Source organism: Perognathus longimembris, chromosome 7, assembly GCF_023159225.1.
Source record: "Perognathus longimembris pacificus isolate PPM17 chromosome 7, ASM2315922v1, whole genome shotgun sequence".
NCBI classification, from domain to species: Eukaryota; Metazoa; Chordata; class Mammalia; order Rodentia; family Heteromyidae; genus Perognathus; species Perognathus longimembris.
Genome location: NC_063167.1, coordinates 40,806,788 through 40,829,773, shown reverse-complemented (window position 1 = coordinate 40,829,773; position 22,986 = coordinate 40,806,788). Strand labels below are relative to the sequence as shown.

Here is a 22,986-nt window from a genome sequence, read left to right as displayed (position 1 = left end):
GTTACTATTAAAGAAAACTCAATATATAGAAGTGAGGGAGAACAGTGGGTTGATGGGATCTGAGAGGTGGTGAGAGATAAATAATTATAGGTAGGACCTCCGTTCCACTATAACAAATATGAAAGAGAAGAAGAATTGTCTGGTTTTAAGCGTGATAAACATTCAACAAACAGCTTGATCATAAAGACTTTATAAAACTTACTAATTTTCATGTTCTAAAGCCTTTCACGGTGATGATTTTCAAGCCAGCAATGCAATGATACTGAATACACAGATGAGAAAAGATGTGCAAAGTTTACTCTCCAACACACTATTGGATATAAGAAAAGCTGGGATCCTGATGGTCTTAGTCCATTTGAGGTTGCTTACTTACTGAGTAATTTATAAATAAGAAAAGTTATTTGGTTTACAGTTTTTTTATGCTTAGAATATCATATTTTTTATTAGCAAACTGAATTACTGAGGTTACAGTTTCATACATTAGGCATTGGATACATTTCTTGTAGTTTGTTACCTCGTCCCTCATCCCCCCCTCCCCCTTTCCCTTCCCCACCCCATGAGTTGTTCAGTTCATTTACACCAAACAGTTTTGCAAGTATTGCTTTTGTAGTTGTTTGTCTTTTTTTACCCTGTGTCTCTCGATTTTGGTATTCACTTCCAATTTCCTAGTTCTAATACCAGTATACCTGGTTTCCAATATACTCAGATAAGATACAGAGAAAGTGTAGGCACAATCACAGGAAGGTGATACAAGAAGATCATCAATAATAGAGGCTACAGTTACATATGGCATGTTGAAAGTAGTTACAACTGTGATATAACAATCATTTCCATAACATGGAGTTCATTTCACTTAGCATTATCTTATGTGTTCATAAGGGTATAGCTATTGGGCTCCTGTGATCCTCTGCTGTGACTTGCCTAAACCTGTGCTAATTATTCCCTATAAGGGAGACCATAGACTCCATGTTTCTTTGGGTCTGGCTCACTTCACTTAGTATAACTTTTTCCAAGTCCTTCCATTTCCTTACAAATAGGGCAATGTCATTCTTTCTGATAGAGGCATAAAATTCCATTGTATATATGTACTACATTTTCCTGATCCATTCTTCTACTGAGGGGCATCTGGGTTGGTTCCAGATTCTAGCTATGACAAATTGTGCTGCGATGAACATTGTTGTGCTGGTGGCTTTAGTGTGATTATGTTTGTGGTTTTTTGGATAGATACACAAAAGTGGGGCTGCTGGGTCATAGGGGAGTTCTATGTTTAGCCTTCTAAGGATTCTGAAGGATGGGAAGCTCAGTGTTGAGGGGCTACATCTTGCAAGGTGGCAGAAGGTAGAAAAGCAGGAGAGCAAGCACATGGAGGAAGGTGGAAAAGCAGGAGAGTAAGCACATGAGAAAATGGGTCTAGTCTCATCAGGATCCATTTTTGTAATAGCTAACTCAGTAATGTGATAATGGCACTAAAACATTCATGAGGGCTCTTCCCACTCACATGTGGACAGTCAGTCCCATCTCTCTACACTGTTGTATCAGGGACTAGGTTTCTAACACATGAACTTTGGGAGACACATTCAAACCATAATGCTAGATATCTTTCTACTGGCTTTTCTCTTAGAGGCTTTTCTCTTAGTTCATGGTAGAAGATAAGTAGGAAGCAAACTGTAGGAGGGAAGATGAGCACCGGAACTGGGAAGCAATGTGGGAAATGGGAAAGGGAGCTGACATATTTGTCAGGTCCCTGTTAGGAAACAGATGAACACTCTTAATGGGTAACTAAAGTAAGCTTAATAAAAGATGTATTTTTAAAGGGGGATGTGACCAAAAGAGAATACTACTATACTGTTGGTGGGAATGTAAACTTGTTCACTCACTCTGGAAAGCAGTATAGAGGTTCCTCAAAAGGTTAAACACAGAGCTCTCCTATGTCCCAGCAATCTCACTCCTGGGCATCTACCCAAATGATCACAAACAGGGCCACACTACAGTTCCCAGCACAACTATGTTCACTGTAGCATTATTTACCATGGCTAAGATATGGAACCAACCCAGATGCCCCTCAGTAGATGAATGGATCAAGAAAATGTGGTATATATACACAATGGAATTCCATGCTTCTAGCAGAAAGAATGGCATCACCCTCCTTTGTAATGAAATGGAAAAATCATATTAGGTGAAGTAAGCCAGACCCAAAGAAACATAGGCTCCATGGTTTCCCTCATTTGTAATAATTAGTATATGTCCAGGATAGTTCTAGCAGAGGATAATAACTCAATAGCTATGTACATATAACCAAATAAAATGAAGATAATGGAAATGAACTTCAAGATATGGAAGCAAGAAGGTTTTTTTTTCTTTTTAGTGTACTGTTTTCAGTTATTTTGTATTTTGTTCCCCCCCCCCCCCGATTTATTCTTTGTGGCCACTGTTTTTTTTATTTCAGTACCCTTTGTTTTATTTATCTGATTTGGGGATGAGAAAGGGAATCACAGAAATGGTAAGACAAAGGACAAAGGGTGAACCAATGCAACAGCAATACTTATAAGACACTATGTTGGAAATGAACTTTACAACTTGGAGGGGAGGGGAGTCAGAGGGAGGAGTAACAATGTTCCACAAGAATTGTATTCATTTCCTTATATAACTGTAACCCCTCTGTACATCCCCTTTACAACAAAATAAAAAATAAAATAATAAAAGGACATGTATAATCCAAAAAATAAATTATGCAAATGAACATGCACCTAATAGCAACAACAGTATGGATACCTCTTAGCTTGAATGAGCTAAGGGTGAGAGGGCAGGTTTCCACCATGAAGAGAAAGGAAGTGGTGGGAGAGGGCCACCTACATAAATTGTGGTGTCTAGGAAATAGATGGATATTGGATAAATGCAGCTACCTCACAGCTAGAAAAATAAATATCCTCATTCTATTCTCCAGGCTGGTGCCTCCCACTGGATAACCCCAACTAGAAATCAGGGTTAAGGGAGATTGTCTGGTAACAATTAATATATAGTAATAAAATGTTTACCTTATCATTGTCTGGTTTTCATTTTACATTTTTCAGAAAGCTGGATTTATCCAATACTGAGATTTGGTAAGATAAGAACAATGGGGGAAAATCTCAAGCAGCCATGCCATGACTGCACATGTGAAAGAACAGATTAGTAGAAGGAATGTGAAAATTTTAAATCAGCCCTTAAAGGTGCTCACAGTAGCCTAATTTTAGATACTAAGAAACTAAAGTTCAAAGCATGATGCTGCTGGCCCACAACAGCAAGTTTAGTTAGTGGGTAGAATCAGAAGACAGGCTGTCTAGCCTGAAGGCTTTTCTACTCTTCTGTAAAAAAATCTGTTCTATTTCTCTACCTCCAAGCAAAAAACAGTTTTGTTGAACTGGGCATGGGGATCACATTTAATGTTCATTTGTGCTTTTTTTGAAGTTGAAACACCAGAACTTCCTATGTCAAATAAACTCATGTGCCCTGAAACCTGAGTGCTCACAGGACATGTGGGCATTTTTTTTTTTACTACTGATGCTCATTTATGTCAAATGTTTAAGAAGTGGATGAGGTAGGTGACTTGTGTGAAACTAAAGATTGATTCAGTTCTCAAGTGTAATGCTCTAGATTTCCTGTATTGTAGTACCTGGCTAGCTGACCTTCCCACTTCAGTTCAATGGTTTGGGTAGGAAAGGCAGAGAGAGGCTTATACTGTGTGTCTGGTACTCAATATCTATGGCTATTGGCATGTGGTGGGTTCTTAGGGATTATGGACTGAGGGGAATCTTTTAGGGACCATGTTTTCTCTGTCAAATATTACATGATTTGAGAACAAGGTTAAAAAATTTGAAATCAAGGGAACAAGCTAAGAACGGAGCACAGGGAAGAACATTGGTAATAGCTAGATTGGCATTTCTGTGTGTAACCTTGGGGTCTAACCTCTCTTGTCTCATTTATGAAATTTCCTCATTTATAAAATTTGGTCACTATCTAATAAGTAGTTGAGAGTGTTAAAGTAAATCTTCAACAAATTTGGCACACATATAGGCTCATCAAAAGCGGTTTCTTGACACTTTCCTGTCCCTTGTTGGTCCTTCTAAACACACATTGGACATTTTTTTCCCTTTCTCAGAATGACCACTATATTCTGTCATTGAATTCCATCTTAAGTAGTTTTCCTACTGCTTTCTAAGTCATGATTATTGGCGATTTTGCTACTGTTGGCTTGTTCACATTGGGGGCTTGGTTTGGGCTAGGTGACCCTACATTGCCATTCTGGGAAAACCATGGCTTTTTTTTTTTTATCATGCCCCACCCCCACCATTCTTTGAATAAATGCAGAATGCTTTCTTTCCTTTTACCTCTCATTCCAACTCTTGGTTGCCATCTGGTGCCCAGTTTGGCTGCATCTGCATTTACTTAAGGACTTTAGGCGAAGGCTGAGTTTACATATGGGAAGGAGAAGAGGGCTTTGCTGATCTATTCCATATGTTACTTCATTCATATATTATGATTTCTGTAATCTCACCAGCACAGATCCCTTTGGAAAGTCCTTATACTGTTCCTTGGAGACCTACTTCTTTGTGGGTTCAGTGAGGAGTTCCCTGAGAAATATTTTTTTTTCAGTACCCATTACCTTTAGAGAAACTCAGGCTTTTAGATGAGCAACAAATTAATGTACCCACAAGTTCTCTTTGAACAAACCAGGAGACCTAGGGTTTAGGTTCTTTTCATTTGTGCATGATTTGGATTCAGATAAGTTGTATAATCTCTCTGATGCTGTTCATGCATTACAAATCAAAAGGCCTGAGAGAGGTATGCTTTGATATCCAAACAGTGCTCTGCTTTTCCTTTTTACTGAGGTCCAAGGTTTCTCAGCATATTCTCTCCCTATTCTAAGTCTGTGAGCAGAGGAGCATACAGGTGAGACAATCCAAGAGGAATCTTATCTACTACAAATTGCATGAATGAATGGCAGGCTGAGCTGTATTTCTAATTCTTAAAAGAGTCATCTTAACTTCTTTTTTTCTACAGTATATGGAGACCGAGCTGGATGTGATGGCATGAGCTCTGGAGAGATCTGGTTTAATATTGGCCTTCTATCTTAACACTCTGTGGTCCAAGCCAGGTGTGTTAGTTTTTCTAAGCCTTATCTCCTCTCTATTTAAAACAAAGAACAATGTGTGTTTGGTGGGAAAAGGGGGTCGATAAGTGATTGGTAGTTCCGAGCTTGGTGTTCTGCATAAAGCAAGTGCTGCAAATGTTGATGACCACTGTGCATAGTGGGTTTGCAGGGAGTTGGGGGAAGGAGTGGGGATGGGAGGGGGATGTTCTGTTGTTGAGGATGCCCTAGAGGAGGGAACTGATGATATTCAGAGAAAATCACAAGACTGACTGATGCTAGAGCAAGGACTAGAACAAGGGACTCCAAATCCTGGACTATAAATGTTTCTCATAAGTTGAGAAAGGTATGGTATAACTCATTGGGGACCAGATATCAGGAAGGGAGACAGTGGTCTAATCTTTACTCCAGAGTGCTAGAAAGTAGAAGAGATTCTCTAGAGGACATGAATCAGGGAGGGAGGTGTCATGGGGTTTGACCCCTGTGTGTATTCTCCAGTCAGTCTGAGAAGTTCATCACATGCTCCCGTGTCCCCCACCATCTAATCTCTGTCCTTGGGAAAGTAAAACTCAGAGAACAAAATTTCTGAGTTTGGAAGCGGAGCTGTGGCTCAAGTGGTAGAGCATTAGCCTAGAGCAGTAAAACTCAGGGACAGCATTAAGGCCCTGAGTTCAAGCACCAGTACCAGCATGCATGTACACTCTCACATAATAGTAATTTTTCTGAGCACTGGTGGCTCCAGCCTATAATCCTAGCTACTCAGGAGGATGAGATCTGACCAGGCAAGAAAATCCATGAAACTCCTATCTCGAATTAACCAGTAAAAATCTGAAGTGGAGGGGCTGGGGATATAGCCTAGTGGCAAGAGTGCCTGCCTCGGATACACGAGGCCCTAGGTTCGATTCCCCAGCACCACATATACAGAAAACGGCCAGAAGCGGCGCTGTGGCTCAAGTGGCGGAGTGCTAGCCTTGAGCGGGAAGAAGCCAGGGACAGTGCTCAGGCCCTGAGTCCAAGGCCCAGGACTGGCAAAAAAAAAAAAAAAAAAAAAATCTGAAGTGGAGCTGTGGCTCATGTGGTATGAACACTAGCCTTGAGCAAAAAAGAGCTCAGGGACAGGACTCAGGCCTTGAGTTTGAGGCCCAGAATCACTGCATGTGTGCGTATGCACACACACACACACACACACACACACACACACACACACACACACTGAAATAATGTTTTTAGATATGGTAAGGTGAGGATATGTTTGTAGTTTGAGCAGAAAAAACAAACTGCTAATTTATTTGCACAGGCTCTCAAGAAATAACCTGTCAGGTTAGACACAAGGACAGAACCCCGACTAATGGTGTGAACAGCCTCCCCAGGTCCTCTTTACTTGGAAGCATGAGAAACAGCATCATAGCAAAGGTGACCTTGGTTACTTCTCTGCATACCAGAGCAGTCTTCATCAAAATCTAGAAGTGGGAGACTTCTCCTTTCCTCCCTCGCCAGACACCGGGAGTCCTGGGACAGAGTGTTTCAGTTGTCTTATGAATGTCTGGTACGTACATCTCTGAGTCGGTATTTTTCATGTGCATTACTGCTTGGCTGAGATTCCAAGGATGCACAGGCACTAACAGATGAAGGGTGGAGAAAGTATGTGCCTAGGAGAGAGCTTGGTGGAGGGAAGGAAGATAATATTGAAAGATAGAGTAAGGGGAATTGTGGGAAATGGCACCCAGAAGCAGGCAGGACCACACTACAAGGCCTTGCAGATTTCCTTCCAGGAGCACTGGGAAGCCAGAGCTGCTGGCCTCCTGAGCTGCTCTGCCTCATTCAGCCTGGCAACAGCTAGAAGTAGAGATATGGGGAAGATTAAGTGACTCTCAGGGCACCTAGGTAAGAAAGGTGTCCTGAGGCCAGAGGTTTAGCACAAGATTTGGCGATGGGTTAGATGCAGGTGCTGGGTAGAAAAAGTTGTCATAGATGATTAACTCCTTCTCTGATGATTGAGTTTGGGTCTGTGACCCACTTTTGAAGAGGCAGAATGAGACTTCATGCTTTGGCCTATTTTCCCAGAGCTTTCTGTTCAGAAACCACAGAGCTCGCATAGTTCAGGGACAAGGGGTGGCAGAAAGGGAGAGCCCCACCTTTACCTTATCCTGAGGAAAACAGCAAGGGGGGGAAAATCCAGAGAAATAATGGTGTAAAGGTCTCTCACAGACTGGTCAGGGCTTACATCACCAGTCATGTGGGTTTGAAGCTTGATTATTCAGTAGGAAATGGATTTGTCCTTGTGAAGTGACACAAGATCTGGCACTTACACCTAAGATGTGAAGGCACCTCCTCTCCTGTCCCCCCACCCCCGCCCCTTCTGGTTTTTTTTTAAAGCATCAGAAGTTGTGGACAGCTTGGGAGTTTAAATGCAACCTCCAGACACCCAACACAGTGCCTGAGGCTCTGACCTTTCCACAGAGGCATCTTCCCGTTTTCTGAGGTGGCAAGAGCTGAGGGGAAGGCACAGACACATGTGTCAAAGAGAGAACACAGTAGGCCATGGAAAAAATACCAGGCCTTTATCCACAGAAACGATGGCTGCTTGGAATCACATGAAACTTTTTTTTTTTTTGACGGAAGTAGAGGGTGTTTGATGGGCTAGAAGTCCACTAAAGAAGTGTGCAAGATTTGGACAGCGAATGAAAAAGAGTACAGTAGTTTCTTTCTATTTCAAGGCAGAAAGGGGGAGAGAGAGTAAGTGCAGGGACCCCAACTCTAGGAGAGAAAGACCCGGTGAAGAGAAGAGAATGAACAAAGCCAGTGGGGCTGAGCTGCAGCAAGGCTGTGGCAGAGGGAGTGTGAAGACATCCAGGCTGTGGGTTATAGGATGGGTTTTCAAGTTCTAAATCCCATGGTGGAAAGCATTGTGGAAGTTTTAGATGAGCTTTGCATTTTCCCGTGGACTTACTTCGATTACCTTGGGAAAGCAGCCTGGTACGTGTGACCATTGGAGGAGGGTGTGTGTGTGTGGTGTGGGAGAGGGGTATTTCAGTGGTCTAGATGGTGTACCAGTGGTTTCACACAAAGTCATAGCTACCCAGCCAGCTAGCTAAACTGCACGCCTACCTCATCTTCCCTTGCTTGCCCTCTTTCTCTCTGTTGCTTACTCTGCCTCCTCCTTTTTGCACAGGTGAAGGACACAGTGGCTGTGAAGCCCACCCTGCTCACTGAGCCAGGCCATGGACAAACTCTAGCATCCTTCATCTTCTTCACCCAGGCTCCTTTCCTGCCCCTCCCCCCTCACTGAGGCCCAGCCTCTGCTGTGCTGTTGCTGAGAGGTGGCAGCTGCTGGCATGGACAGCAACTCCCAGCTGTTCCCCCAACTTTTCTCAAGTGTTTCTGAGTGTCAATGCCTCTAATTAGTGATAGGAGGAAGGAGGGTGGTAAACAGAGGAGCAAAAGAGAGGCCTAATTTTAGCTGCAGTCAAAAGGACTTTCCCCTAAATACACTGTGATCTCAAAATACTTAGCTAAGCACATACATACATGCAGAGAGAAGATTTAAAGAGCCACAGAAGTAAAATAGAAAGGACTAAAGCAACAGCCCCTGACTCCTTGTACCACTGGACTGACAAGGAAAGGAGTGAAAACTGTACTAAAGGCTTATTCTGTGGCAAGCACTGTGCCAGATGTATGGCGGAGGAGGGGGGCACCAACTCAGTGATCCAACCCATCCCCATATCATCCAGATGATGGGAGGCCTAGTATTGACTTCATTTTACAAATGAGTAAACTGAGGCTGATAAGTCTTTAAGTATGACAACAGCCAATCTGAGGGCTGGGATTTATACCTGGGTTCCTTGTACTTCTTTCTGTACAGCAAGATGAAGATGAGACCTCAAAACTAGGACAGAGATTTGTGGCAGGGGATCAGAGAAAAAAAATCCCAAGGATTCTAAATCCCAGAATGCTCAGAGGCACTGCTGCATGGACTGGCTGGAATCACTTTGTGTCTCAATTTTGTTCCAAGCTGAAATCCCTCACAGCCTTCCCAAGGCATGCTGGCGGAATGGCCCAGCTGTCACTAACGATTTACAGGTAGATAAATCATTGGGAGAATGGCCCCCTCCCCTTCCTCAAGTCAGGAAGAATACTGCTTTCTGCATTTGAAGGGACTGTTTGGCTAATTCTCACCCTCCTGGCTTTTTAAGGTTCTGGTAGAATCTGGACTCCTTTAGAACACGGGCCACCTGGTAGAGCTTGTCATGTCAACTTCCTTCATCTCAGCTCAAGCTTGAAAGAACTCTTCACTGGGAAGCTCCCCAGTGAGGTTCTCTACGCACATCTGGAGACTTTCCACAATAGGCCTTTGAAGCAGCCTGAAGTATTCCCGGAAAGTCTGGCTCACTGGGCTGAGGTTGCAAGAGCAGAAGCCCACATTTATTTTTCTTTCCCGCTTTCTTTGACAAAATTCCCCCAGCCCCCCTCCAGTGGTTTTGGGGATTTGCAAAGCAACCCTGGTTTTCATCTCCCTCCTTCTAGGGCTAAATCTCAAAGAAAAAAAATACCAGAACAAACTCAGAAGGAGCTGGTATCACGAGGATCTGTGTCTATGTTCAGCTACCCGTGCACTCCCTGAGTCGTGCTTGACTCATCTTTGTAGCACACAGAAATGGACTTTGGTCTCACATTTGTTCCATCTCAGCACTCATGCCATTTTGCCGAGTCACTTAAACTGTCTGATCTGTTTCTTGATGTGTGAGGTGAATGAACAGTAGTCTGCTCTATGGACCACTAAGGGTTACAGGAGGTGGGATAAATACATTGCTTTTAGTCTATGTCCAACACAGACCTGAGGCTGGTGCTGGCCCACTGATGGGTCATTTCCCCTTGTGTGGGCTAACAAACAGCTCATTCCTTATAACTCTACTCATGGGATGGTGTCCTTGTCTAGCAAGGAGTAGTTTAGGTACTCCTCCTCTAGTGTCTCCTGTTCTTATATCCATACTGCTTGTTATTTTTGTGTTGTGTATCCAGCATGCATTCCCAGCCTCCTCCTCCTAGACAAGTGGGGTTTATTTTTCACTCTCGTATCTCCACACCAAGCAATGGGTTTCACCCCCAAGAACTCTACCAAGTTGTTGCTGGGCAGAACCAAGAAGAAGTTTCTCTTTGACAGGGGGAGATAGAATAAGCAGTGAAATATGCCAGAAAGTTCTCCATAATAAGCCTTGCTAAAAGGGGAAAAGAGTTCAATAAAACCTCTCTGTAATCAGCAGAGGGATATTGCTACAATTCTAGCCCAATCTAACTGTTCCATCCACTGAAAACATAGGCCGGCCCACTAAAAGACTTAATCAAAATACAAGCCAATGCTTCTCTTCCCCACACTTTAAAAGCAAACCACCAGGATTCTGGTCTAGTACTGTATTACAGATCCACGTTCTCTAAGACATGAACTCTTAGGAAGAATTTTTAGGGAATCCCCAAAACAAGAAAGGGGTAAGAACAAGAACAATGGTTGAACTGAAAGCCTCTGGTACTGAGGGCTACAGTAAATACATACAGTCCCATTTCTTCCAAAGCATTTCACAAAAGGGCTTCTTATCAAAGCTCCTATTATTGGCATATTATACTGAGGTTTCAACAGAAAATTGAAAGGCATGCTGAAAAGCACAAGAAAGCACAGTCCATGGAAAGAAAACAAGAAGCAGAAGCAGTGTCAGTCAGATATAATGCAAAACATTCAAATCATTAGGTTACTTAAAACAACTTATTGAAAGAAGTAAACAACATACTTCTTAAGTCTAAGAGCCAGCAATATAAGAAGATTTTATGTGAAAACACAACAAACTAACAAAGATTAAGCCAATGAAAAGTAAAAGGCAGGCATGGTAGTGCTCCCTTGTAATTCCAGAACTCAGGAAGCTGAGGCTGGAGGATCACAGTGTGATACCAGCCTGGGCTACATGGCAAGTTCCAGGCCAGCATGGGCTCCATGGTAAGACCCTTTTCAACAACAACAACAACAACAACAACAACAACAACAACAACAACAAAAACCCAACAAACCAAACCATAAGGCAAAATAGAACAAAACGAAACAAAAATAAGTATAACAAATATAAAATAGTTGCAACATGGTAAATGCTCATCCAACTATCCCAATAATCACTTCAAATGTGCATGATATAAATATATCAGTTAAATGTATTAATTGAAGTAATGGTATTTGCAGAAAGCAAAACAGGAGAAAAAGCTAGGCTTCCTTGGCAATGAATTTTTAGGTACAATGGGAAAAGCACATCAATGAAAGAGAACATTGTTGTAGGAAATTGCAAAATGAAATAACAGTGCTTTTTAACTATATATTGCTAAGAGTGGTTAAACCCGCCCCCCAAAATCCCTATTATGAAAGGATATCGAACAACAGGACTTTTCATTCTTTGATGATGGAAAGCAAAATAGTATAGGCACATTGTAAGCTACAAACAACACTCAAATTAAAAAAACAAACAACTAAATTAAGAAGTGAGGACATCCTATGACAATCTCAATGTATTACCAATGTAGGAAATAATCTCACTAAAGATGGTGGATAAAGGTGCTGATCTAAGTGACTTGGGAAATGAGGAGAGGCCCAACCGAAGTCAATAAAATAAAACAGTTCTGTATACAAGTACTTCAGGTTAAAGGTTAACAATTTTCTGCTGTTTCTACCCATATATTTAGAATTCAGCAAAGGGACAGCAGATGGTTAGAGAGACATTTCTCAGTATCTATGTGGAAGTTTACAGATAAGCAAGGCTAGAGTGCTGCATATGGTAATAGATTATAGTTGGGAATAGTGAGCTGATGTTTAGCTTAATATAGATGCAGATGATGACATAGTGAACTAAATCCAGATAAGTTTGTACATACATGCATTCCTAAACACTCGTGAGCAGGGTGGGCTGGGAAGCAACAGTAGCCCAAAGCAGTGAACACCTTTAGTGCCCAGATATTGGTTTCTAGTAATCAAGAGCCAGGTTCCTTGGAGAAACAATGGAGTATGGGACTGGAACAGAAATGGACAAGAGGGGCCTGGATTAGTACTTGAAAATAATCTCCCTCCTCCAACAATTACTGAGTGTACGTCAAAGGAAGAAAAGAACCACTAAATGGCAAAAAAAAAAAAAACCAAAAAGGCCAAAACTGGAGCAAATGAGAAGCAGAATATAGTATTCATGGATTACAGCCCTAAATATAACTACAAGTTATTACAGGCATGCATGAATGAGTTTGTGAAAAATGACAGTCCTTGTAGGTACAAGAAGTGAAAATTTACATAGCTATTGTACCTTTAAGTCTGGGGTATTCATACTTATTTCCCAAGAGTAAGAAACAGAGAGGAAAACAGTAATTTTACAGTAGAGAAATCTGTTGATTCAGGTCAATATTATAAATTCCCTTAATGTAGTAGGAAGAGAACTGTGTTTCTAGTGTTCCTCCCCAAACACCACAACTCCATTCTAATCATAAGAAAAATACCAGACAGTTCCCAATTGAAAGACATTTTACAAAAATTCTGATGAGTGCTCTTCAAAACTATCAAGGACATCTGAAAGCAGAGGAGCTTAAAGAACACTGGATGAATAACTACACCATGGTATCTTAGGTGGAACATTGGAACAGAAAAAGTTCGCAGTAAATCTAGCAGAGTGGACTATGGTAAATGACAACCTTTCCATATTGATGAATTAATTGTAACTAGTCACTCGTGTTACATAGTAAAGTAACATGTTAAGTATAAACAAAACTGAGTGCAGGGTTTATGGGAAATCTTCATAATTAAAAAATTTCTTGTTATTTTAAAGGTGATGTATGGAGAGGTTATATAAGGTCAAGTAAAGAGGTGATTTCTTTTTGGACGTCACCCCTTCCCTTGTTCTCTCCCAGTTTTCCTACCCCCACCCACAAGTTAATATCATTCACTTTCAATATAGTGTCTAGTGAGGACCACTGCTGCACCTTCACAATTTTTGTATATATAAAACTGTTCTAAAGATGAAGTTTCTTCATACATACACACACACACACACACACACACACACACACACACACACTGGAACAGATGTATCAGGAGACATGTATATAATAAGTGATATGTATGTAATAAGTGATATGCATGTAATAAGTGATATGTATATTATGCATAGGTGTATGTGCCAAGTACCAAGGGGATAACATCTAGAAAAGAGGACTGAATAGTAGTAGGACTGGACAGTCCATTGCTATAGGTAGTCAGAAATGGTGTCTCTGTGATAAAATAATGTTGGAGCAATACGGGAATGTAAGGCAATAGGGGAAGAGGATTACAGGTAGAGAGAACTCCAGGTGTGAAATTCTGGAGGGGGAGCATGTTCAGGGTATGTGACAAGACCAGAACAAATCATCCAAAGAAGCTTGGGTAAGGGCAGCAGAAAAAAGATCCGGAGATGGAGTCAGAAGGGGAGTGGGATCCAACCAGAAAGACCTTCAAGTTACAATCTGAACTAAATGAATAAATAATGAATACATGAGCACTACAGATTTTTTTGTTTTAAGTGTAAAGTCAGCTTTTGTAATGCACCTTTCTCTCCAAGCATACATATATGTGCTTCGGCAATAACAAAATTTCTTAGCCGGAATGTTCAGAGAAGTTAGAAACATGACAAAATCCAGCATCCATTTAAGATAAAAGTTTTGGAGAAACTAGGATTCCAGGGAACATTCCTGAATATAATAAAGGCTGTGTATGACAAACCTACAGCTAGCATTATACTTAATGGTGACAAGTTAAAGCTATTTCCTTTAAAATCAGGAGCAAGAGAAGGATGTCCGCCCTCTCCACTCCTCTTCAACATAGTACTAGAATTCCTAGCCAGAGCAATAAGGCAAGAGGAAAATATAAAGGGGATCCAAATAGGGAAAGATGAAGTAAAACTCTCTCTCCTTGCAGATGACATGATCCTGTATTTAAATAACCCCATCTACTTCAGAGTTACTAGAGCTGATCCAAAACTTTGGCAAAGAAGCAGGATATAAAATAAATCCTCAAAAATCAATGGCTTTTCTATATGTCAACAATGGGAAGAGCGAGGCTGAAATCAGGAAAGCACTCCTTTCACAATAGCCTCAAAAAAACATAAAATACTTAGGAATAACCTTAACAAAAGAAATGAAAGACCTCTATGATGAGACCTTTAAAAACCTGAAAAAGGAAATTAAGGTAGAACTAAGGAAATGGAAAAACCTCCCATGCTCCTGGTTTGGGAGGATTAACATTGTGAAAATGGCAATATTGCTGAAGGCTATCTACAAATTCAATGTGATCACCATTAATATCCCAACACCATTCTTCAATAAAATAGAGGAAGCAATCCAGAAATTCATATGGAACAATAAAAGATCCTGAATAGCAAAAACAATCCTAAGTAGAAAGAACAGTGCTGGAAGAATTTCAATACCAAACTTTAAGCTGTATTACAAAGCTATAGTAATAGAAACAGCTTGGTACTGGCACAAGAACAGGGCTGAGGACCAATGGAACAGAACCGAAGACAGAAATGAACCCGCAGAACTATGCCTACTTAATCTTTGATAAAGGAGCTAAAAGAATAGAATGGAAGAAAGACAGCCTTGTCAACAAATGGTGCTGGTAAAACTGGTTCAACACCTGTAACAAACTAAAACTAGATCCTTATATATCACCCTGCACCAAAATCAATTCCAAATGGATCAAGAACCTCGATGTAAAATCAGATACCCTGTTTGTTGCCTTAGCTATTGGGCCTTGTGATGCTCTGCTATGGCTTGCCTAAACCTGTACTAATTATTCCCAATAAGGGAGGCCATAGAGTCCATGTTTCTTTGGGTCTGGCTCACTTCACTTAGTATAACTTTTTCCAAGTCCTTCCATTTCCTTACAAATGGAACAATGTCATTCTTTCTGATAGAGGCATAAAATTCCATTGTGTACAAGAAATGTATCCAATGCCCAACGTATGATACTGTAACCTCTCTGTACGTCAGTTTGATAATAAAAATTTGAGGAAAAAAAAATCAGATACCCTGAAAACACTATAGGAAGGAACAGGAGAAACACTTGGGCTCCTTGGCACAGGACTAAACTTTCTTAATAAAGGCCCCGAAATGCAACAAATCAATGAAAGGTTGGACAAATAGGATTGCATCAAACTACGGAGCTTCTGCACGGCAAAGGACATAGCTTGCGAGATAAATACAAAACCCATAAATTGGGAGGTCTTTACCAGCCATACAAAAGACAAAGGCCTCATATCTAAAATATACGTAGAACTCAAAAAATTAAATTCCTACAAAACAAATTCTCAAAGAACCAACAGCCCCTTCAACAAATGGGGTAAAGACCCAAAAAGAGACTTATCTGAAGAGGAAATGAGAATGGCCAAGAGACACATGAAGAAATGCTCTACATCACTGGCCATAAATGAAATGCAAATCAAAACAACTTTGAGATTCCACCTCACCCGAGTAAGAATGTCCATTATCAAGAAAACTAGTAACAACAGATGCTAGTGGGGATGTGGCCAAAAGAGAACATTACTACACTGTTGGTGGGAGTGTAAACTTGTTCAACCACTTTGGAAAGCAGTGTGGAGGAGGTTCCTCAAAAGGCTAAACATAGAGGTCCCTTATAACCCAGCAGCCCTGCTTCTGGGCATTTACCCAAAGGATTACAAGCAAGACCACACTAAAGCTACCAGCACCACTATGTTCATTGCAACACAATTTACCATTGCTAAAAGATGGAACCAGCCCAGATGCCCCTCAATACATGAATGGATAAAAAAAATGTGGTACATATACACAATGGAATTCTATGCTTCTATCAGAAAGAATAGCATTGCCCCATTCATAAAGAAATGGAAAGGCTTGGAAAAAAATAATACTAAGTGAAGTGAGCTAAACCCAAAGTAACATAGACTCTATGGGTTCCCTTATTGGTAATAATTAGTACATGTCTAGGATAGTCCTAGTAGAAGATCACAATAGTTCAATAGCTATGGACATATAGACATATAAGATGATACTAAGTGAAATGAACTCTAAGTTATGCAAATAATAATTGGCTTAATATTTTTGTTATTTTCAACATATCATGTGAAATTATTCCATTTTCTTTTGTCTTTCTTCCAAGGGTTTTACCCCTGATGTCATTGTAACTGATTTTGGTTCCCTGGGTATTGTATATACATTTATTGGTACAAGGGAAGGGGAACATGACATTAGAGAGACAAATGGCATAAGGTGAACCCCTGCAACAGCAAAACTTACAAGACAATATGCTGTAAAACTCCAGGAGCAGGAGGGAATTGGGGATGGGGGGAAGGTGGGAGAAAAATGAGGGAGGAGGTAACAAGTTGGATGAGTAATGTACTCACTGCCTTATATATGAAACTGTAACCCCTCTGTACACCACTTTGACAATAAATAAATTAATAAAAAGGCATGTCATACCCTCTTCCAAACAAAATTTGATACTATTTCTAGACAGTCAACGTAAAATAAATACTTGAAGCCAATTCTTCACATATAAAACCTTACATACACCCTAAATCTTTAGATAATGGAAAGAAAAGTAGATTTTTATTCTTTACTATTAAAGTAATTGGCTCCAACTCCCCAATTCATTTTGTACATGTAGGCACAGCCCACATGTAATTAGTTTCAAATCATCAAAGAAGAGACAGCATGAATACCTCAGCTTACTGAAGGACTTTTCTTATTTTCCCCGATATACTTGGCTTTCAATGGCTTCAGGCTTTAAAGGCATGCATTGAAAAGACAAACTCATGACTGGGACTTTTTAAAGAAAAGAAAAGAACAGAATGACTTGCAAAGCCTGACTTGGGCCAGTGCAATGAGGGTCTTACCTTTCATCTTTTCCACTTTTCGTTCTAGTCCCACAAGATGCAAGCAGTTATCTTGATTGATGAGGACATCTCTACTCAGAGGAGGATCCTCCAGGTTTGTCACTGGCATGGTTATAAAGACCCAAGATCTCTCACCTCTCAGGTCAGTTACCAATGAGTATGAAATCAAAACTGATTTCCTGTGGCCTTCCCTGTAACTAGCAAGGTACACAGAGGTGAGGACTTGATCTCAGAACATCTTGGTTTATTTAGGGATGGTAGATGCCATATTCAATTACTGTCCCTATCTTTAGGGTGTGAATGTCTTAGAACTTGCTGACTTTTTTCATCTTAACATGAGAAGTACAATTTCTGCTTGCCTTCAATGCCCTTATCAAGAAGAAATGAGATAATGTTCCTAAAATGCCTACAGAAGCCCAGGTCCTAGACCTGGTGATTAACAAGTGTGTATATACATACACACACACACACATATACAAACACACATACAATTATACAGACCACCTTTGCACTCAATAGTCTCTCATCAAATGTGTGCTGGATAAATGATTGTCTAAATCAACTATCTCTTGCAAGTCTTGAAAGGGAAGTTTACTAGTGAGTCTTAATATAATGCTGGGAACAATATATACTGAGCAGTTATCTACTACTACATTTCAAGTGCTGTTATTGTGCTCACACACATTAGGGCACTGAATTCTCACTACCATCTATTAAGGTAAGCTTTCTTCTAATTCCAGTTTATTAATATGCAAAAGGTTTAAGAAGGCTAAACAACTTCCTCAGGATGACACAACCAGTTCTACAAAGACAGAACTGGATTTTAAATCCATCTCTTGGTGATCCCAGAGGCGGATCTTACAATTTCTATGTGTGTGCTATAAAATTCCAACTAGGGACACATGTATCTACAGAAGAAACACTGGTTGGTGATGCACTGTGGAATATTGATAATTTTCTCATTCATGTTTGTATTCATGGCTGTAGCTCTAGTCTCAGTGTTGTCATCTGTAAATGAGAATAATACCTACATCACAGAATGGCTGGAAGGGATGGAGAGGATGTGGATAAAATGTGGGAGTGAGCCTTCTGTACACAGGTGTAGTCATATTATCCTTATTATTATACCCAGATACCACTTTCCAACCTTCAAAGTTCTGCATGATCCATTCCTTCACACTGAATGCTTCTTATTTTCTACAAGTCCCTGGGACTTGCTGGGGCTGTCCCTCTGAGAAACCCTATTTCTGTTTCCACACATCTCTGTGTTCTTTTCCTACTTCCTTACTGCCTAAATCTCAGGCGCTCTTTTCTAAATTTGGTGCCACATTTGGGGCCCACATTAGACCAGGAAACATTCTGAGGCCCTCCCTCCCTTGTCCACCACTCCGAATTCACACCCACTTACAATCTGTACTAAATAACTTGAAAATGCCAACTGTTGTCCCAGAACTTTGGTTTTTTTCTCCCTATTTAAACTGTAATTCTTTCTCAAGTAGCCCTGAAAATCTTGTTGCTTGATAGATGGGTAAAAAATAAACTGATCAGAAATCTGCTGAGTGGAAAATCTAGTCTGGCAGAGAAGAAAATGCTTATTTAAATAGATAGGAACCCAGGAAAGGAGGTGCAAGGTAAAAGCACTATGTGGAATGCTGAAGGTCACTGATGGCAAGGACATATCAAGCATGTCCACTGGCCAACCACTGAGCTCCACACTTGATACATACTATACACACCACAGATATAGGGTGAAGAGCTTTCTGGTACAACCCATTTCTACCTTTGTGGCCTCAGCTAATTTAATCAAACTGTCTTTGGATTATTTCCTTCATTTTTAAGTTGAGATCATTTGAATAGCAGGGTTTAGCAAACTTTTTTTTTTCTACGAAGGATCCATGAGTAAACATTTACATTTTGTGGAAACCTGTGATCTCTTACAACTCTGATTTGTAGTACATCACAGGATATATATGAATGAATTGGAGTAACTGTGTGCCAATAAAACTTTATTTGACTGAACAGGTAGTGGACAAGATTTGGCCTTTGGTGCAGAGTTTGCTAAGCTCTAAAACAAAATTTACTCCATGGGATCCATGAAGGGTGAGAGCTAATATATTTTATTCCTTTAGAACACTGATCAGCACACAGAAATTACTGAACCAATGCTAGCAGGATTTATAATGAAACCATGAAATAGGCATTAGGATGGCCTAGTTTTGTGTTTTTTTGTTTTTAAATTTTTGTTGAAATCTGGGCCTGGGTGCTGTCCCTGAGCTCTTTTTCTCAATGGTAACAATCTATCACTTGGAGCCACAGGGCCACTTTTTGTTTACTAGTGGTTAACTGGAGATTAAGAGTCTCACAGAATTTCCTGCCTGGGCTGGCTTTGAACCATGCTTCCTTGGGATCCGGAAATGGAGAACAGGTGTGCAATTCTGACTCTCTACCTGATCAGGTTTCTCAGACACTCTCAGCCTTCCCTGCTCCCGCCCCCCTGCACCCTACTTGGTTTCCTATGGTACCAAAGGATCAGCTGCTTTGGGGGAGTTCTAATTAACTGCACAAATAGGGCAGGAACCCAAATCCCATATTAGTTCTGCTTTGGAATGCCAGAATTTTCTACCATGGAAAAATGCTTTATGCCCTGGGAAGAGAAGAATCCCAAGCTGTTATATGAGAAGGCAAAGAAAGAAAGGGCTTTTCTTGAAAGGGGGAAACAAAGGGCATCCAGAAATGTCACCAAAATGCCCTGCAAACTCTCAGCTTGTGCTGCAAGTTCTTCTTTGTCTGTAGGCCTTGGGAGTCTGATTTGTGTAATTCTACCTTTGAGCCAGACAGGGGTCCTTAGCAGCTGAGAATACGAAGCTGGGACCCATGCTTTCTTTCCAGATATCAAACATAGGGAATAAAAAGAAAAAAATTACTTTCAGTAAATGGCACAGACTTTGCAGGCTTCAAGATTGCCCACCTGTCGGGCTTATTTCTCTCTCCTCCAATTCCTCTGTTCCTTCTGCTTCTTTCCTTTTCATTCTTTCCTCTCACTCCAAAAGGCAATCCAACAATGAGTCTATTCTAGGAAAAATCTCTCTGTTCCTGTAGCTAAGAAGGCACTGTAATAGTTGGTTTTATGCATGTGGATTTAGCAGTAATCGGCTGTCTGTTTTATGTTTAATTCCACATGTGCTGGAGTAAAACAAACCATCCAGCCTATAATCCCTAAAAGGCACCGCATGTCTCTCTGGTCCTAGATTCAGTGGACAATTGTGTTGATATATTGTCCCTCATCAAAGGGCAGACAGGATCTTGGTCTTCAACTTCATGCTCCCATAGCCAATACCATGGGGGAAGCCACTGGGCTAGGGGCCACACAGATTCACCCATCACTAAGTCTTTAAAGCCACAGATCCAAGTGGATCTCACAGGCTCCAGGCTGACCCACTAATCATACTTTCTGAAGGACAAACATAAGCCTTCAACCAGGGTTTTCCTGCCTCGGGAAAGACAAAGGAAACTTTTCATCAGGATGGTCATAGTTTATGATTCAGCAAACTCATCTATGAGTCCCAAACACTTTTAAGAAGGAAAGGAGATGGTATAATTAAGCAATGACATAAGGCATAAGCAGGTCTGTCTGGGATGTGTTATCACCCTTCCATTTAATTTCCAAGGGGCTGTGGATGATTGAGAGATTTTGAAGAAATTTGTCATCAGGCCTTGCTCTCTCAAAGATGTAGGGAAAAAGTAAGTTTTATACTCTGAATTTTTATTCTGGTGACTCTATTCTTGCCTCTTTTGACCAATTTCATCAGACCTTTAATGTGTGTGTGTGTGTGTGTGTGTGTGCGTGTGTGTGTGTGTGCGTGTGTGTGTGTGTGTGTATGGGTGCCAGGATAAAGGCTTGGACTCAGGGTCTGATCACTGTCCCTTAGATCTTTCACTCAAAGCTGGCACTCTACTACTTACACAAGCCACAGCTCAACTTCTGTTTTATTGTTTCTTAATTGGAAATAAGAGTTTCAGGAACTTTCCTGCCCAAGCTGGCTTCAAACTTTGATTCTCGGATCTCAGTGTCTTAATTAAGTTAGGATTACAGGTGTGAGCCACCAATGTCTCATTTCATCAGGCACTTTAAACTTACAAAACAGCAAAGATGTTCTAGAAAATGCTGAAGTATGCAGCAACTGCTCATTGATGTGAGGTGAAAGCCTGGTGCTAGTGTTGGGAAAGCAACCTTATTCCCCAGCTCGCAGGGCCATCTTGGAAGGCCTGACCTATGAATTCCCACACTTGGAAACCAATAAAACATCCAAACGTTTTAAAGACACACAAAGAACTGTTAGCTTTTTATTTATTATGAAGAGCCTTTCTGTTATTTTACTTCTTAAGACAGGGACTCACTTTGTAGCCTCAAACTCATGTTTCTTCTGCCTCAGCTCAACCAGTGCTGGGGTAATAGTTGTAAGCCACAATGTCTAGCTTGATGTAGAGATATTACAAAGAATGGCTGCCCAACATTTACCCTCACCATTATTTTACAGCTAAAAGAACATTTTAAGGTATACTCCTACACACACACACACACACACACACACACACACACACACACACACACACACACAGTTACCATGATCTCAAGATAAAGCAAATTCACTTAAATAGTGCGTATATAGTTTTGCTTAAAAAAAAGTACTGCCCATAATTTTTCATTTCCTATGGACTAGTGACACTCTGTTATTCTGTTACAGAGCTGCAATGAGGACCAGCTGCATGGGGCATGCCCTCTATTGTTCAGAGTAGCAAGGGTTAATGGTACATAGTCTTGCAATTCTTAACAATCTTATCTTTGAAGACTGATGGACCATGGAGCAGGTACTAGGGTAAGGGCTGCTGCTACCTCTGCAGGACTGGTTTCTAGTTTTCTCCTTCCTGCCTCTGGAGATCTAGTCCATGTCCCCCTCTGCTGACCAGGTTGGTGACAGTTGCCTGGGGATATGTTTTGCTCTGGTCCTTCCTCCTTGTAGGAAGAGCATAGATGGATAGGTAGTGACTCCCCTTTGTCCCAGGATGAAGCAAAGCAGTGATTGGTGCTCCCTTAATTGCCACAGATGCTAGGCTGGCAATGTGGAGGGGTAGCTCCTGAGTAGAAGTTGGACAGACTTTGAATCACCTGTCAGCTATGGGTGAACAACAGGCCTATGGGAATGGGAAATTTCCTGTTCCTAGATTTTTTTTTTTTTGGCCAGTCCTGGGGCTTGGACTCAGGGCCTGAGCACTGTCCCTGGCTTCTTTTTTTTTTTTTTTTTTTGCTCAAGGCTAGCACTCTGCCACTTGAGCCACAGCGCCACTTCTGGCCATTTTCTGTATATGTGGTGCTGGGGAATTGAACCCAGGACCTCATGTATACGAGGCAAGCACTCTTGCCACTAGGCCATATCCCCAGCCCCTGTTCTGAGATTTTTGTTTTGTATTAGGCCTTACAAAATATGTAGTTCTGCTTGCAGTGACCTTCTGAAGATACTTGAGAACTAGCAATCTAGCCAATAGTCTTTGCTTCTTAATACCTCCTCCACTCTCCTCTTTTTCAAGTAGATCTTTTGCACAATAGTTGTGGTTCCCAGAAGTTTTCTGACAGATTCACACTGGTATGTAGGAGTCGCTTCCTTCTTAGCCCAGGCTAGAGGCCAACTGTACCCATTGTTTTGTCCTTAATTCATGGGTAGTAATTCCAGTTCAGAGGAAGGGATTCTTCGTGTGTGTGTGTGTGTGTGTGTGTGTGTGTGTGTGTGTGTGTGTGTGTGTGTGTGTATGCATGCATGTGTAGGCACATTGGCACACATTTGATTAGTTTCACATTCTACCTTGTTAACCTGAATTAGCTGATAATTTGGATTTTCAATCAAACATAGGCTCAGGTGTCAACTGTCACTTGCCGGCTCTGAG

At 41.0% G+C, this 22,986-nt stretch overlaps 1 protein-coding gene and 1 long non-coding RNA gene across 8 annotated transcripts in view; both read right to left on the bottom strand.

Annotated features, from left to right (window-relative positions):
* Positions 1 to 22,986, bottom strand: part of Fggy (FGGY carbohydrate kinase domain containing) — a 380,313-nt gene that overhangs the window by 19,778 nt on the left and 337,549 nt on the right. The gene's annotated exons all lie outside the window — the stretch shown is intronic.
* Positions 13,178 to 17,893, bottom strand: LOC125355225. The gene is made up of 3 exons (XR_007211618.1): positions 17,518 to 17,893; positions 16,655 to 16,659; positions 13,178 to 13,214 (listed from the first exon to the last, which is right to left on the bottom strand). It is a non-coding gene; the product is annotated as an uncharacterized LOC125355225 (long non-coding RNA).